Source organism: Anser anser (genome assembly GCF_964211835.1).
Source record: "Anser anser genome assembly, chromosome: 13".
Lineage (NCBI taxonomy): Eukaryota > Metazoa > Chordata > Aves > Anseriformes > Anatidae > Anser > Anser anser.
In genome coordinates, this window is record NC_139734.1 from 5,465,232 (window position 1) to 5,481,227 (window position 15,996).

Here is a 15,996-nt window from a genome sequence, read left to right on the forward strand (position 1 = left end):
CTCCTTTCCCTGTTAGCCTTTAGCAGGAGCCAGCGGTGTCTGCATGCGCAGTGGCTGGAGAGCTCCGTGCCCCCCCAGGTGGCTTTGTAAAGGTTAATTAAGGAGAAGGTGCCAGCTGATGGCACTCCTGAATACACAGCATTGTCTCGGGGTTTTGCAGGGCCTCCATCACTTCGTTTGGGCATGTGTAGCAAAAAGTGCACTCGCATACTGAAGTTGTGCCCTTGGCTCCCAGCAGGTAGCCAGAGGTGCAGCAAGCAGCCAGCCTTCAGGTCAGCGAGCCCAGGAGGTGTAGGGAACAGCAATTGCTGTCTGGTTCAGAAGAAGACTGGTGATGCAGCCGATTGCACAGCCATTCTTGTTCCCTGTTTCCTTTCAGAGTAGCTTTCTGGGCCTTGTCCTACAAGGACACAGAAGGGAGGTGCATTTTAATGAGACGAAATGATTTTTGCTTGGTAAAATGACCAAGTGGAGCAGTTGGCATGGGGAGTAGAGTCCAAAGTGCAGCAGGTTACTCTGCAGGGCTAACTAGTCTGCTGGACTGGTGGTGCCTCGCCGTTTCCTGCACGTTGATAAGATGGATTGGGTTTTCTTTCTCCTTGCCTTATTTGTGCAAAGCTTGGGCAGCTCACGGGGTGGAGCTGCTAGGAGCTGCCCGCTGCCTGTGGGCCAGCATCCCCAGGGGAGGCGCGGTGGAGAGAGGCCAGGTGCAGATGTCACCCGGAGTTGTGCCCCCTGCAGGGCTGCAGCCCACCGGGGTAGATCTCGGTTTCACAGCTTTGGAGGCAATAGAGGGAGGAAAATTCCTATGTTACACGAGGGCTCTTGCTTTGGGGGTTGCCTTTCTGAACCCCAACCAAAAGAGCTCAAAAGCTCTAAACCCCAAGGTGCTTTTGCTCCTGGATTCAGGAGCCGGGGCGAGCCCGAGGCCTCCCAGCGAGCCTCCTGTCCTCATGCAGAGCCGGGCGGCTGCCATGTGGCGCTGTGAGCAGCTGGGGCTGGGCCTCATTCTGCCAGCAGTCGTTCCCGACAGGGAGAGCAGTGACATTCAGCTTCCACTAGGAGACAAAAATGGCATCACGGGCCATCTGAGGGCACGTCTGCAGCAGTGAAGGCAAGGTATGGGCTCTATTTCTGAGCCAGGAGAGCAATCTGTTCCCAGTCTGTGGGGCTTGTCAGCCCAGGAATGATTGGTGAGGCAAAAGCAAAGGCTGCAAAGTTCCTGCCCGGCTCTGGTGAGAGCAGGTGATAAGGGATTCGTTGTGCAACCAGGAGATAACTGGCAGCAGTAGCGGGAGGTGATGCCAGTCCCTTTTGCCACAGCAGTTGTCCAGACACTTTGTTCACAGCTGTAATTCACCGTGTGTGCTGTCCATCTGTCCTGGACCATGCGTTGTTCAGAAGGAGCACGGCTGCCGTGTAACACCAAGTGGGACAGCACAGAGGCTGCGTGGGGGATTAGGTGTGAAAATGCATTTTGCAGGTGCAGGGCTTAGAGGAAGCAGGTGCTGAAGGGACCAGACCTCCAAAGGGGGTAGGTCAGCCTCCTCTTCCTTCTTCCTTTGCTGCAGATGCCAGAGCTGGCTGATTGGTTCTTTTTGGGGGGTAGAGCCCATGTGTCGTATGGTGACAAGTTCAGAGGAGCAGAGACTAGGTCTCAGATGCTGTCTGTGCAGAAAAGCAGAGTTTTTTAGCTTAGTTTGAAGCCATGCCACCCATGACTTACCACCTTCTGTGCCGCAGGCTGCAGCCCGGGCTTGGTGTGCCTGCCTGGCGCAGGGGCAGGAGGCTGCCTGCTGGTGGCCTCGGCTGTAGCTTGACCTCCCAGGTTACGGTGGCTGGGCTTGATTAAGGTCCTCCCTCAGGACCTTCAGTCTAAGTTAACGTGAGCTGAAATGGTGGTGGTGGGTAAGCTGGTCCTGCTTGGAAGCGTAGGTCTCCAAGGTCTCCACCTACCAGCTGTGAGCTGCCTCACGCCCTCCTGTAAGGAGTGAGAGTGCCCTGGAGCTCCCCAGCACCATGCCAGCCTCAAGCTCTGCCCTAGGAGCTCCCCCTCCAGCAGTGGCTCCTTATCTGCCACCTGCAGGGTGTGCACAGCCCTCGGCCGTGTGGCCAAGGCAGCGCTTGCCAGAGGGATGGTGCTTCCCTGCCCTGATGAGGAGGGATGTATCTGGCATTTTCTTGCCTGCTTTGCTGAGACTTTGTGAATTTCAGGCATTTCCTGCCCTTGCCACAGGACAGCGGCTATTCCTGGTGGTGCAAGCACCCATCGCCTCCCTGAGCAGGAGCTCTCCCTGGGGCTGTGCAGGGTAATTGGCCCATTTCCCTGGTGTGAACCGATGGCTGTGCAAGACAGCTAATGGGAAGAAGCCAGGGTAGCAACAAGATTAAAAATACATTTGAACAAACATCTTGTTTTGACTGCAAGGATGCGATGAAGCATGAGAGCCTGGGTCCCGCAGTAAGCCAGAGGCAGATTGGATTGGCATTCCGACTGGCGGGTGCACAGTAAGCAACGCGGTTAGCACGGGAGCAGGGAGGGCAGGAGCCTTACTTACACCGATGTAAACAGGAGTGATGTCACAGAATCACCTATTGCATTCGTCTGCCTGCTGTCAGCTGGAGTCCCGAGTGGACATGGCATCAGGAGAGCAGGTGGGGTGCTGCCAAACCCGGTACTGGCCTCTGGCTCTGTTCCTCGGTGCCAGCAGCCTTGCTATATGGGACAGTACCTTTCATTGTAAAGCTTGTTGGTATGGAGCCTGCATCTGCTCACCTGCCACCGAGAGCAGGGAGATGGATCCTGAGTGTGGTGACCCCATCCTGACGGGCCCCCAGGATTGTTCAGTTAGGCGAGATTGTCAGGGAAGGTGGCACAGAGGCAGAGTGGGTGCTCCAGTGAAGCGTGCTGCTTTTTGGTTCATGAAAAAAACACAGTGAAGGCATTTAATTTTAATTTCTATTTTAGGGGTGATTGTTCTTGGCTGGGCTGGGTCCCTGTAACTCTTCACAAAGTGATGTTCAGTTAGTTGAAGGCTGTCAACACACCCTAGTCATTTTCCTCTCATGCAGTGAAGGGTTTTTGGGGAGGAAGGTTTATGACATATCCGTGCAGAGCCTGGCAGGGAAGTTTCTCAGCTAACTGCACAGGTACTTCCCTGACTGGGAAGGCAGTCTTGGTACAGGGGCTGCGGGTGCACACAGCCTGAAGGGATGGATGCCTGCTGCGAGACTTCTTCAGAGAGAAATTCACTTGCTCACGGAAGATGGCTTCTCCATTTGTGCTGGGGTCGCCACAGACCACAGATCCCTTGGGGTTTCTTGTGTACCAGGAGGCAGAAATACCTCACGGAGGGTGTGAGGCCGGGGAGCCTGTGCAGGTTTGTAGCCTGTGAGCTCTGTGAGAGCACCCAGCCTCTGTCACCCTCCTGGCATTCCCTGACCCTCTTGGAGCATCTCGACCGCCTGGGTGTCAGCATGCGGGGGGCAAAAGGGGACCCTGAGCCAGCACAGCAGCGGCGCAGCATGGGTCGAAAGCCTCACCCGGTCCCTGTCTCCAGTGGCACTGATGTCCCATGCTTATCTTGGAAGTCTGACCCTCCAGTGCCATCCTGCCTATTAGCAATTCCAATAAAAATAATAATTGGATTCATTCCATTGAGTTTAACATTTTAATGTCAGCTGGGGATTTCTTCCTGATCCCAGCTTCTGCTTAGGTGACATCTTTAAGCACCAGATTAATAAGCCTGGCTGTGTTCTCTGAACATCCAACTTCCCCAGCCAGAGATGGGGGCTGAAGCGTGGGCTTCCTGCGCTGCCGGGCTCTGTGAACTTGAGTGATGCTGGTCAAAAGGTCTTGTTCACGATTCTTGAAATATCATTGCTTTTTATATTTGGTTTCAGTCTGAACTGGATGGGGAACAAAACTGCTAAATTTGCCCTAACTTTCATGTTCTCTCATCCTCTAGGTTCAAGCTAAAATTACATGTGCTTGAGACTTTTAATGAAGATGATCCCTGAAGGTTCTTAAATCCAAGGCAGGTCTCACCCCCTCCCTGTGCTTTATCTTGGCTCTAGGGTCTCATGAACACACCTTTCGCTGAACATACCTTTCATTAATCTGGGGGTTCACAACTCTTCCACTCTTGAGATAAGACTTGTCAACCCTGGGATGTTTTGTAGTTGGAAAGGCATTACTTCTAGGAGAAAAGCCCTACTTTATTTTGCTAGAAAACTCATGCTCCACTTTGAACTTATCATAAGAAATTTCCTCTGGGCTGGTGGCCTTCCGTCTTCAAACCAATGCTTGGTCCTGCTATGCTATGTCAAAGCAGACCCTAACTTGTTCAGTGCCTTGAAAGATAAATCTATGGAATAAACTTCTCCATGGTGTCTGTACCTGCACACGTGCTTGGCTGAGCTGCCAGCCTTTGGGTTATGGAGTTCTCCTTGTGGCCAAGCACAACCGTAGGTTTGGGGACAAATTGTAGCACAGTACCTCTTAGTGTGAACAGATCTCTAAGCGCTCACACCTTACTGGCTGTGTCCGTGGTGAGCCACAGGCTGTGCAGTGTTGCAGGGGAGAAAGGCAAGGAGGGTGCTGGAAGGGCTGACAGACAGCGATGAGAAGGATGAAAGGGTCCTCTCCTCTAAAAAAAAAAAAAAGTAACCACACTGAGGGCGTGTTGGAGGCAAGGCTGATTTAGGCTCTAGTAATTCCTCTCTGTAAACGTCAGTTTGTGTCTGGCATGTTTTGCATTTACTATCATGATGTGGTGAGTCTCATAAAGCTCAAAGTCCTTTTTCTGGTTCCTGACAAATTGTTTGTATCACCCAGGTGGTGTCAGTCCTGCTGCTCTAGCTGGCATTAGGTACACCAAAGATAAGAGATGCTCCTTAGATAGTTGAGTTGATGTCTGTCTGCTATAGCCTGGAGCCATTGGTTCTTTAGCTCAATGACAAATACTTGGCCTGGTCAGCAACTGGAGAGGTTCTCACATGTTAACATTGCAGGTCACAAACCCAGAAGGCTTGGGAAAGGTATTTCCTAAGTCAAGACACATTCTCCAGCATGCTTGATCTCATTTTGAGGCTTCAGCCTAACGTCCTGCTATGGAAGTGCTTTACGACCACAGACAACCCTAGTTTCCAGTCTTCCAGCTGCTGGAAGGATGCTGTCCTGAGCAGGCATGGCTGTAAAATTTGGCTGTCATGGGAAGTTCTCCAGGCAATCAAGTCTTTGTTTGTGGAGTGGGAACCACATAAAGACCTTGCTCATCTCTAGCCCTTCTGGACTGATGTTATCTGCAGTACCTTTTGCACTGCACCGCGTCGGTAATCTGGCATCTCCAGTACTCACAGGCTGTCACACAGCGCCCTGTGCTCACCATCCATAGCGACTTTGTTCAAAATCCACCCATGGTGGAGCTCCACTGACATCAGTGGACTCGCCACAGCTGTGAAATCATAGCTCCCTGAGATTATTAGATACGTGCCATTCCTGTTCTCATTCTGTGGTGCAGTTATGGGACAAAAAATCAAAAGAGAAATAGAGTTGTTGGCCTTGGCCCTGATTTTCCTCAGTGTTAATCATCAATAACTCCACTGACGGTATGAGAGGAAAACATGGGTGAATACGCCCAGAATCAGGCCTGTCTATGCTCTTCTACTGGAAGTCTAGGCAAATAGGGATGTCTTATTTGGAGCTAAGGAAGATTGATAAGTGCAGAATAATCTATATATGGAACCACTGTAACCACATCACCAGCAATAACTCTGTATTGCACTCCTAAGAAGATTAATCTTATTCTGCAGCAGGAACTGATCTCGTATGAGATTAGTTCTCAGATTCACAACAGTTGTGGGAAAAGTGGATCTTCGAGAGAGAGCTGAATGAGCAGGAGAAACCACACAGAAGAGAAACTAGATCCTGATTTCCAGGGACAGGAGAAGGAACCAGCAAAATGAAAGCAGCCTCAGCGGTCCCATCTGCTTTGAAGGAATCATTCAGACCCCCCCATGTGGAGACGTTGCAGCACTGTAGCTGAGGGTCTGGGATACCTTCAGGGTGCAAATCAATCTGGCTACAGGCCAGCCAGAGGTAAATCAGCATAGGCTTGGAGACTGTGGCTGGATTACCATGGGATGATGCCTGAGCTGCAAGAATTGTTTGCATATACAATTTTTTGCTTGGATTACATTAGCATGAATTCAGGCTTGTGGAGCCCCCCCGGAGCTTTGCTGTTGTCACACCCTTGGGTGATGCCTTCATTGTAGACTTTTAGTAGCTGGGATGCTGAAGGAAGAGTGGTAGCTCAAGGTACTGAAAATAAGATGGGGAGCCTTTGCTCTTCAGGTTTTCTGTTCGTGGATGCCAGTGTGTACCTCCAGCTTGTCCTGCTGCCCCCCTCATGGGGTGGCTCCATCCCTGCACCCGCAGCATGGAGCCTGGGCTCGGGGCTCCAGGGAAATGCTGGCTTCAGCGAGACCTCCTGGAGTTCGTTGCGACCAGCCTTTTCTGCTCTTTCCAGAATACCCTGAAGGCAGCAGGAGGTGAGGGATCGGCAGCTGCTCGGTACTGCTTCTCTTGCACAGCCAACAGTGCTCCGGTCTCCTGTATCCTTAGTCCCAAATCATCCCCGCGTGAAATTTTCTGGTGATGAAGTGTGGAAAAAAAGAGGCCTGAATCCCTGCGTAAGCCCCTTCTGTTCCAGAAGCACAACTGCATTGAGTGGGAAAGAACCAGAGCTTTGGGGCTCACGGGGATGCTCCCCGGATGTGAGGCCCCACAGCTGGTGCTCTGGGTGGCTGTAGCATTGGTGGCTGTCACCACCACGTGGCGGTGTCCTCATCTTAAAGAGCCTCTGGGGTCTCATGGGGGACTTGGGAAGCTTTTCTGTTTTGAAGTGGTTCTGCTGATCTCACCGAGATCATTTTCTCTGTGGGATTTTGCACGATGAGGCTGACCCAGAGCCAGTGGCGCTGGTGCGTGTCCCGCTGGGAACCCCCAGGCAGGTGCCGTGCCATGGGCTGCGGCGCTGCGGTCACTGGGAAGGACAGGGCTCCGCGGGCTGCTGCATATCTGGAGGTGGGCAACTTCTTTTTCTGCCTGACTGAAATTCTTGGGAAAATGTAGGGAGATGGGGATTTACAGTATCCTTAATCATTAGGGGTTTTGTTGATGTTGCTGGCCTTTGGACCAGGCCCTTGTTGTGTGCCCAAAGCTTTGTGGGGTCTCCGTGCCAAGGCCGTGATACCCTGAGGAGCAAGGCCAAAATCCCCTTTCTCAGAAATGTTTCACACCTTCCTTTAGGAAGTCACCTTTGTGTGGGTTGGTCTGGGATGCTGTGATGCCGTGGTCACTCACAGATCATGTATCGGCCTCTGGTGGGCTTCATACTCGTCATCTCTTAAAAACCAAGCTGTCGGGTACCAGGTACTTACCCTTCCAAACACCTGCCCGGAGGCAGGAGCTCGGCAGCCCTCCCTGCCCCGCACCCTCTCAGCGGACAGGAGCTGGCATCGGCATGGAGCTGAGCTCAGGTGGCCTCAGGAGGCTGCGGAGGCAGTGCTGCTTCGCCCTTACCCTGCCCAACACTGCTGTGAACCATTGCAGGGATCGGCTGAGGTGAGTGTAAACTAAAACCCCGCATCCAGACACTGCCATGGTGTGGCTAAGCCCAAACATGGCCTGTAACATCACCTCCTGAGCCTGCCTGGTCTTGTGTCTCCCAGCAGGGGCAGGAGAGGTAGGTAGGGTTGGTCCTGGCTCTGTCAGGCTGAGAGCAAACAATCAGACGCCTGTGGTGGGTAAAATCTAGCAAGCAGGCGGGTCAACTCTGCTTGCGTTACGAGAAATGTTGTGATGTTCCGTGTGAAGGAGGACGGCGGGTGTTTGAATGCAAACCAGGCAGGACTGGTCTTCACAGGTGTTCCTGGAACCCTCTGAATCCTGCCCCTGGTTCTGCAGGGAGCTGCAGCGTGTCCTGTTACAAGCCGCATTCAGGTAGGGCTGTTAGTCCTGCTGCGCCTGTTGGAGGGCGATTTAAATTGCAGTTTCCAAAAAAAAAATAAAACATAAACAACACAACACCTGGGAGTGACAGCAGGGATCTGTGGGAGGCAGCGCTGCTTGGTTAGTACACAGGCACCGCTGCAGTGCTCTCTGCCTCAGTTTCCCCTCTGCCCAAACTGGAGGAGCAGTGCTGCTGGGCTGTACGGCCTCTCGTCGGGAAGCGTCGCTAATTACAGCTCGGGCAGTGTTTCAGAGTACAGCCGTGAGCAGTATCGGCGCTTATTGTTTCCCTGTTGCAAAACCCTGACCCAGGATGGGGATCTCCTTGCAGTCATTCCCATCCCTTTCCGAGAAGCACGATTTGTGAGCCTGGCACCTAACATTATCCCGAGAGGTTTTTGTTGCCTGCAATCAGCTCTACCTCTGTCGTAGCTTTGAATTTTATCACACACGTCCCCACAGAAGGAGAGCAGTACATGCAGTTTTACTGGTTCCTGGAGGTGGATTAGATCCCACTAGATGGTTTATAACAGTTGTGGAAATGCAACAACGTTTTAATGAGGTATAGCAGTGGCATTATGAAACGTATCTATTAAATGCAGTCTTTAGTATTAGATTGGTATTAATTAGATACCAATCTAATATCTAATCTGGCATATATTAATATTCTTATTACATCTCAGTGAAATCCACAGCTGAAGCATTAATTTTGAGCAGGAAAAATACGATTTGAGGTAAAAATATAAACTAAAAGCACAGCTGCTCTTAATATGAAGGCTTTATTAATAAACTCTTACACTGACTAGCAAATGTTTACAGTGCATATTTTTAAAACAGACGAAGATGACATAAAGGAAACATTCTGTCAATTGTTTGCTGTAAGATTAATAGTTATCTACAGATAACTGCTGTTCGATTAATAGTTACCTACAGAGGTATTTTCCATCTCCTCTTCATCCTTTTACAGGAAAGCCTTTTTCATAAGTGATTCCTCAAAGTGAGGGTGGGCATTTGCCTCTGGGGGGTTGGTCTCTGGGTCTGCAGTCTGACAACTGAGTTACCCCACGCTGTGGCCGCGATCGGCAAAGATTTCAGGCAACCCCAGTGCACCGCTACTGCAGCCGGTAGTAGATGCCCTGTGAGTTTGTTGAGAATGGGGTGAAAACCATAAGCAGCACAAGGTGAAGGATATTTAATGAGGACAAAAAGTTCCCTGGGGCAAGGAGATGGTGCGTGGCTAGATCCCGTGCCACCTGCCCCAGGCTGCATCACCACCCTGGGCACCTTCACCGCTCGGGGGCTCGATACGGTGCCACTGCTCCATCTCTGCCTGGCTCTCCCAGGCACCAGGTCCCGCGGCTGAGCAGCTGGGGACCCCTGGCTGCTGGCAGGCGGCCGGGCCGGTCCCCATTGCTACGTGCCGGTAGGTGGTTCCCGTCTCACGGAGCTCCTTGCCAAGGGAGGCTGTTGACGCGCTCCGGCGTCGCCAGATGGTCCCCTTACCTCTCCTGCTCATGCGCTCCCTCGGAAGCGTTAATGATCCCTGTGGCTCTCCGGTGGAGGGGCTCCTTTTTGTGACAACCTCATTACGTGGTTATCAGGAGCTGCCACCATCCAGGTTGTCACGACAACCAGGCGCATTCAGAGCCGCTGGGAGAGGTCTGAACCTCAGGCGAGGAACCAGCCCTGGCTCCCAGCAGATGCTCACCCGCAGCCAATCGGCGGGCGCTGGGAAACCATGACATCATGGGCCCAGCAGGCCCCCAAATTGAATTGTTAGCTTCCAGCGGCCCTCCTGCCCCCGATCAGCCCCGGTGCAGCCGAGCCGGCCCTGCCGCGGTGCTCCAAGCCCCGCTGCGGGATGCTCAGCCCCGCTGCAGGGCGGGTGGGAGCGCACGTGCCTCAGCTGGAGCCCGCAGCGTGCTGAGCTGCGGAGCCGGGAGCTGCTTCCAGCGGCTGGGAGTTGGGTGTCGGAGTCGGTTTTATCTGCAGGATGAGCTCTGGGGGGCTGCTGCTATGTACGGGAGTTTAATGGGACCCATGCTGCCACCCAGTTAGCAGTCAGGTGTGTTGCTCGCTCATGGGGTGTCTGCCAGGGAGGTGTGATAAATGCCCCAGAACTGGTTCTGTAGTGGATGGAGGATGCACCCACTGGCACCGTTTGTTCAATGTCCTCATGCCTTCGCTAGGGTACCCGAGCCACCCCTGGAACAACACACTGTCGGGGTTACGTCCTGCAAGGCACCCTGCAGGTGTTGGGCTGCAGAGCTTCCCTTAATTCCTCAAGGAAGACTTTCCTTTTTTCTTATTTCCAGGCTGCCCTAGCTAAGTGTTTGTTCAGTTCCCGAAAATGCTGGTGCTTGGCCTCTCTGCTGGAGACTTTCAGTCTGGCACAGCCCTTTTGGGCAGGGAAGAGCCCTGGGAGCTTGAGGCACTGCGAGTCACTTGGGGAGGGTCTGTTTGATTAGAGCTGAAAGGTGGGGTTACGCGGCTTTTGGCTTCCGACGTCCTCAAGCATCTTGGTGAGAAGGAACAAAGTCCAGGGGAAGACGGCTCAGGGCTAGCAGTTGTCTCTCGGGGTTCTGCAGTGGCCGCCTGACCCCATCTTGTCCTGGGGCTACGGCCACAGGCAGGAGTTGGCCCTGGGCTCCCTGGGGAGCAGGGGCACAGCCAGGTGGGGTCAGAGGCTCTCCTGCACCCCGTGGGGACACCACCGGCACCCCGGCTGTGCCCGGTCGGGCTCCACGCGGCCCCGCAGCTCCGGCACGGCTGTGCTCATGGCCTCCGCCGGGGTCAGCCCCACGCCCCAGGGGCACGGGAGCCCTGCGGGGTGGGCACTTCCCCTTCTGGCCTTCCCTCGTGCTCGGCGGGCTCGGGGGCTTCGTGGCCTCCGGGGGCACGGAGTCCAGAACCACCCGCGACTGCCAGGAAGCTCCCCGCGCTCAGCCCTGCAGCGAGGTTTCCCTGGCTCCCCGGAGCGCCCTAACCCCGGCCCGGGCGCAGCGGGGGCACGGGACGGCGCCCCCCTTGCGGCGCCCCCCGAGGGAGCCGCCCCGCGGAGCCCCTCTGCAGGGCCGAGCCCCTTGGGGCGCCTCCGGCCGCGCCCCCCCGCGCCGCTCCCCGCCGCCGCCGCCGCCCCGAACCACAAGCTCGCGCCCCCCGCGCCGCCGCGGGCCCGCCGCAGCCGCGCGGGGGCAGCCAATGGGCGCGGCGGGCGGCGGGTGACGCCAGGGGCTGGGGGGGCGGCGATTGGCGGGCGCCGGGCGGCGGCGGCGCGCGGGGCCGGGCCGGGCGCGCGGCAGATGGGCTGCGGCGGGAGGGGAGGGGGCGGCGGCGGGGCCGGGCCGGGCCGGGCCGGGCGGCAGCAGCGGGGGCAGCGCCGGCAGCGCCAGCAGCAGCATGACGGCGGCGGCGGCCGCAGGTAACGGCGGCGCCCCGCGGGGAGGGCCGGCCCGGTGACACCTGTGCTGGGGGGGGCTGCGCTGGAAATAATTGCCTTTTTTTTTAAATTTTTCCCCCTTTATTATTATTATTATCATCATCATCATCATCACCCGTCCTCCCGCTGCCCTGGCCCTGGGAGGAGGCTGGGAGCGATCGCGGCCCCCAGCTGCCTCCGCTGGAGGCCTCCCGGTTGCCCCCCCCGTGCTGTCCCCCCCGGCTGGGCTGGGGCCGGGGAGGCTGCAGCCCCTGCCCTGCTGCTGCCGGCCTGCCCCGCGGAGAGGCTGAGGCCCGAGGGGAGGACGAGGCCGGATCTCCTCCTCCTCCTCCTCCTCTTCCTCCTCCTCCTCCTCCTCCTCCTCCCCCCCCGTGCCCACCCACCCACCTTCTCCTGGGGCCGTGGGGTGCCGGGGAGGTGGCCGGAGGCAGCCCCTTGGAGGCCGCCGTGGGGCGGAGGACGGGAGCGGGGAGCGGAGGCCTCCGAGCACCTCGGCCCCAGCCTGGCGTGGCCGCGGAGGAGCCTCGAAGGTGTTCGGGCAGCGGGTGCCCGGCGGCACGAGCGCGAAGCCAAGTCAGGCGGGAACTGGGGGCGGTCGTGGCTTCAGGCCGGGGGCGCGGCTGGTGGAGGCTGGGGAGCGGAGGTTGCCGGGACCCGGTCTGTGCACGGAGCCTGCCTCGAGCCCGGCTGTGCTGCCACGAGGCCAGGCAAAGGAGAGGGATGCTCGCGGCCTTCCCCGGGCACGGCGCCGGGCAGAGGAGGCGGCGGAGGCGCGGTGGGTGTTGGGGTGCTGGCCGCACGGCTGGGGCTCTGTGCTCCGACCCGTGCGCATGGCGTTTCTTCCCCAAGTGGCTCCGGATAACTAAAAGTAAGTCTCAGGAGCTCCTGCGAGCCCTGAGCTCCTGTTACAGGATTAAGTTTCCCAGCTCGTAGGCCACCGCTCGCAGCAACAGCTCAGGCCGCAGCTGTGGCAGCAGTGCTGTGGGAGGCAGCACCCAGGGCGAGCTGCTCTGCCTGTCCTGGGCACCGTGCTCCGGCCTCGCTCCCCTCGGGGCCTTAGCACGGGCCTCGTAGTGCGGCTGGCAGGGCCTTTGTGCCCTCGACACCAGCAAGCCCCATGAGGCTGGGTGAAATCCTGGTCCCACTGAGGCCGGTGAGCGTTTCGCTGTTGGCTGTAGTGGAAGACTTTATCTTGCACAGTCTAGAAAAAACTTAGTACAAAGCCTTCTTCCTTTACCCCCCTGTATTTCTTAGCGAGGCACAGGTGAGAGCAGTTCAGCCCTGCAGCATACTGCCCACCCCAGCTGGTTCCTGGCCTGCCTGCTTTGTGGTGATGTCCCGTTGCAGGTCCTGTTTCCTCTGCCTAGAAGCTTCCTCTTTTTCCTTCAGTGGTTTAATGGTGACTCTGGATCCAAGTATTCCTGGAGCTGATGGTGAGCCGGGGTCAAACACAGCCTGGAAGCTGGAGGCCTCTCAGATCTGCCTTCAGCTCCTTTGTTTCAGCCATGGCTGCACAGAGCTGCCTATGGGGGACATGTTGCCAGATTTGCTTTCCAGTCCTGCTTTGAGTGGGCTCCCTGTGACTTTGGGGTGTTAACAAGGCTTTCGGTCTGTGCCTACCTGGTTTGAGCGTTAATTTCTGCTCCTTGTTGTGCTACACAGCGGGCATCCTCAGGCCTGGGCAGGTGGAGATACTTGTCTCAGACCCACTGTCATTGGTGTGTCTCCTGCTTCTGGGGCTAATTGTATATTGGAAAAAATACGAGCAACATAAGGAAGTGTCTGTGGCTCGTTAGTGCTTTGTCTCAGTGCTTTGAGTTTTGGAGATCTTTTCCAGGTGCAATCAGTGACAGGGTGAACATCAGCGTCTGTGGCTCGTGTGCAGCTGACAGCAAACACAGGGTGTGCTCTGCTGGGGGCAGCAAAGGGACTTCGCAGCTGGCATGGCACATTGGGCAGGTGGAAGTTTGCTCTGGCAGAACCCCTGGCGTGAGGTGGCCTGGGGGCTGTCCTGCGGCGGGGAACGGGCGGCAAGGTGACCCTGCCCTCCACAGGCAGCGTGGGACGTGCCAGGTGGGCTCCCCATGCCATGGGTGGGCTGCACGGCATCCCTGTGGTCAGTCGCACCAACCGTGGTCTTGGTGGTGAGCTCTCACGTCCCCAGCTAGTGGAGCTCCCGGCCCCAGGAGACCCTGGGCAGGGAGGAGGTGCCACCAGCGGGTTTGCTTTGCTCTGATGACCTGTGGCGACGGCTGTGCCTCAGGAATGCAAGGGTCAAATAGCATCGTTATATGTTCAATTAACTTATTTCCTGATATTTTTTATCGTCAGTTGTTTACCTAGTGACGTATTGACAGATACAACTGATTCTTGCCTGGTCCAGAGCGAAGTGCTGCTCTGCCCTGGAGTTTTCCGCACAGCAGAGCTGATGCAGGACGCTCCCCTGTAGCCCTGCATAACGTTTGGGATGAGGGGAAATGGCAAAGTTAAGGTTGGATACGCCTCCTCTGCCCCGGTCTTGTGTGCGTTTTCCTCGCCATCAGAAGCAAATGAAGGCAATTTGGATCCCGTTATATCTTCCCCACTGTGTTTGAGACATTTTGGGGGAAGTTTAAGTGCTTCTTTGTAATCCTGAGAGCAAAAATGTGCTTTCTCAGAGACATGGAAGCAAAGCCATCGACTTCAGAAAGGGATACCATGTGCATGTGCTGGTGATCGGTGTGCATTGATCCAGCTCGCTGCACGTGCATTTTGCTCTCCTATGAGACAACGTATCGCAGTGTCACTTCTGTCCAGCCTTGGATACCCTATGAGCCCGAATCCACCCGCCATTTCAACACTGAAGTACCGCACAGGCTCCAGCACGGGCATTCTCATTTTCTTTCTAATCCAAGGTGCTGAAAACACTCTGGCACCTCAGCGGGCTCACCGTTGCTTTGCAGCGTGCACGCATGGCTGGCTGCACGTGATGGGGGGTACTGAAACGCCTTCTCTTCCCGTCACGTCACCTGGGAGCGCTCGGCAGGCAGTGCTGGTGCAGGGACAGCAGCTGCGTGCCCCGCTCCCTGTCCTCTGCTGGCAGGCATAAATCGGTGCCTGTGCTTTAGTTGGGAAGGGCGCTGGAAAGTACTTCTCTCGAGGGGTGTGAAAGGCCTCGTGTTTTCCTTGTTCTGTCTCCTCCTCCTCCATTTCGTCTTGTGAGGGAGAAAATCCTCTAGATGAGAAATTTTCCAGCGCTTCCCTGCAGAGAATTTTGATTCATCCTGCAGTGCCCAGATGCCAGCTTGTGTTTATCAGGTGCGCCCAGCCCCTCCCCAGATGCCACATGAGGCTGCTGGTGTGCAGTAAACCTGGGAGGGAAGAATGGAAGTCGCACTGCTGAAATCCTGGGTGCTTGCTGCCGTTGGTTTTAATGTCTCCTACCATCACAGGCAAGAGATTATGGACTTGGATTTGGGATGCACTTGTAGTGTCACCAGAAAAGCTGTCAAATGTGTGTTTGCAGAAATGGAGGCTTGGAAAGTGCCTTTAATTGTGATTCCACTCTGCTCAACACAGATTGTCATGCTTTGAGCTCAGGTTTGTTTGTATCAGGGACAGACATTGATACCACAGCTCCTGTTGGGGCATGAATATTTCAACAACTGAAACGATGTCTGCCTGCTCCAGAAAAGAGCTGCTTACACCCTCATTTGATCTTTTTAGTCAGCCTAGCCAGCTCAGGTTGGCATCCTGGTTATTTATTTCCTCCTGATATGGTCTCTGTTAGCCACGCTGTGCTGTTGCTCTCCCTTTTTTGTTGCAGAAGCTCTGGGAACTCAAGTTGGGAAGAGGTGAGATTTCTAGCAAGAAAAAAAGACTACAGCAGCCAGAATTTGCTTCCTGTTTAGTTTATTGCTGAGAAAGCACCTGGCTTGCATTTTGTAGCGTGTGTGAAAAAATGAGGTGGGGTAAAATTTGAAAGTCTCTGGAGCAGCAATCTGAGGGAACAGTCTCCTTTCATTTCTGCCCCACATCCCGCCCCACACCTTCTCTCTGTGCTCTTCCGTGCTCTATCAGTCTCCCTTCTTCTTACTGCACTACAGGAATGCAGGGTCTTCCTCTGTAGTGACACTAATGACAAATGTCTCCAAAGCATCTCATTAGGGATCGTTTCCTTCCTACAACCATGATCCATAATGCTGGCAACAGCTCTTGAGCAGCTTGCTCCTCGGGGCATGTCCTGTCCTCTCCTCTGGTGTGTGGAGCAATGCGGATGGCCGGCGTCAATGCCGGGCTTCTTCCCGTAGTGAGGGAAAGCGGTAGGAATTGGGGTATGAGGTGGTAGGAACTGGGGTATGAGGTGGTTTCCAGTTCTAAGTCTTGGTGTGGTATTTCTCTCTTTAGTCCCACAGTTATGCAAGAGGTTAGTTACGTGTTCCTCGGGTGTTTTTGTTGTTTCATGCTGTTTGCATTGTTTTCCATCAGAATGGCAGGGCGTTCTCTCTGTGTGAGGCTGTTGGAGCGCTTCTCCTGAACATAATTGCCTGTGAACCAGGGCAGA

The 15,996-nt window shown here is 55.3% G+C and overlaps 1 protein-coding gene across 5 annotated transcripts in view; it reads left to right on the top strand.

Moving 5' to 3' along the window:
* The window catches only part of PAK3 (p21 (RAC1) activated kinase 3), a 180,396-nt gene that overhangs the window by 96,704 nt on the left and 67,696 nt on the right, over nucleotides 1-15,996 (top strand). Inside the window, exon 1 of one of the 5 annotated variants that reach the window (XM_083797396.1) lies at nucleotides 11,299-11,435. The exons of 3 other annotated variants lie outside the window; for them this stretch is intronic. The gene's annotated coding sequence lies outside the window, so the exon portion shown is untranslated. Of the gene's footprint in view, nucleotides 1-11,298; nucleotides 11,436-15,996 lie in introns of those variants that run through there. One more of the 5 variants, XM_083797400.1, reaches the window with a different exon arrangement.